The sequence below is a fragment of the Galeopterus variegatus genome, unplaced genomic scaffold (genome assembly GCF_000696425.1).
Source record: "Galeopterus variegatus unplaced genomic scaffold, G_variegatus-3.0.2 Scaffold2509, whole genome shotgun sequence".
Taxonomy (NCBI): domain Eukaryota; kingdom Metazoa; phylum Chordata; class Mammalia; order Dermoptera; family Cynocephalidae; genus Galeopterus; species Galeopterus variegatus.
Window position 1 is genome coordinate 224,262 of NW_007728620.1, and position 1,448 is coordinate 225,709.

Here is a 1,448-nt window from a genome sequence, read left to right on the forward strand (position 1 = left end):
CATATTGGGCAAACTGTAAATAGCATTTATTGTAATTATATGTATGTATTTCTGTTTTCTACTGGTCTGAAAGTTCTTACAAGCAAATAGTGACACTCCTTTCTATTTACTTATTTCCTGTTTGCTTAAGGACTGAGGTATAAATCAACAAAACATGTACTCTTACTAAGACTGTGTTAACATAACAGGAAAGAGTAACATATTTATAATTCGATATGAGAAGAAATGCAAATATCTTTGGCCTATCCCTTATTTAGCACCACTAACTTACCCTTTTAAAATAAACATCCCACAATGTCTTTCCACAGATGATATAAGACTGGTTAGATGTGAGGCAAAACAGGTATATAAAATTTTAAGTTTTAAGTAATTGGATGAAAATTAGATTGCACTTTTCATTTAGTACAGGTAGACTTCTCGTACAATACTTTACTTAATTCAACCCCATATTTAAACACATTAGATCAGTCGAAGAATGGTAACTGAATGCAAGACATAGTTGGCAGAACTTAGTCCCAGCCTGAGCATAGCATTGCATGGTCCATCCTTGGGATTTATGGTTAAGAGAAAAGTGAAATTGAAAACGTCCTTTTCCCAAACAACATCAACCAAAGATACTATATTTTTCATCTCTTGCTAACTTAGTCCTTATGAACAAATAATCCCATTGCATTTAACTTTATTATTGTAAAATTTTGGTAAATGAATGTGACTCCACAAAAATGAAGCCTTTAGTCATGGCACTATACATAAAAAAAATTGCCTGCAGTACCAGAAAGACATTGATCAACTGAGAACAACATATTCCCAGCATAATGATCACACTTTGAATGAAGACTTGTAATTCTAGTGATGTTTCTGTCATTCTTTTAATTTCAAGCTCCCAAATTCTATTGTAAAGGGCAATAAATCACATTCTTAATACTATGTCCTAGGGAAATCATTGGATTGACCTTTCTTCCTGAATGAGGAAGGACACTATTGAGCATCTCATTGTGAATGCAAATCATATCCATTGACCTTGTGACCTCTTACTCAATTCTCAAGATCTACTCAAGGAATAGCACCCAGGGTACTTTCTGAAGAGTAATTATTGTGGGATTTGGAAGAGTTGCTATATGACAGAGGCTTTTAACTGACTTGTATGTAAAGTGTAATGTATATGTAAAGTTGGTGGTAGGAGGAAGTAATACCAGAGGAGAGCGTCTGGGAGGCCTGATAGCTGGCTTCAACTCACCTCTCTTACCAGGTTCCTGACTCTGCCACAGGAAAGAATTCAAGAGCAGAGTCGAATCACAGTAGAAAGTGAAAACAGGTTTAATGTAATGCATAAGAAATACAGACTTCATAGAGAAAGTGTTACCTAGCTTCAAAGACTAAGAGTACGCACCAAGTTTAATATAAAAGTAAGAAATACACATTCACAGACAAAGTGCAGGCTAGCTCTA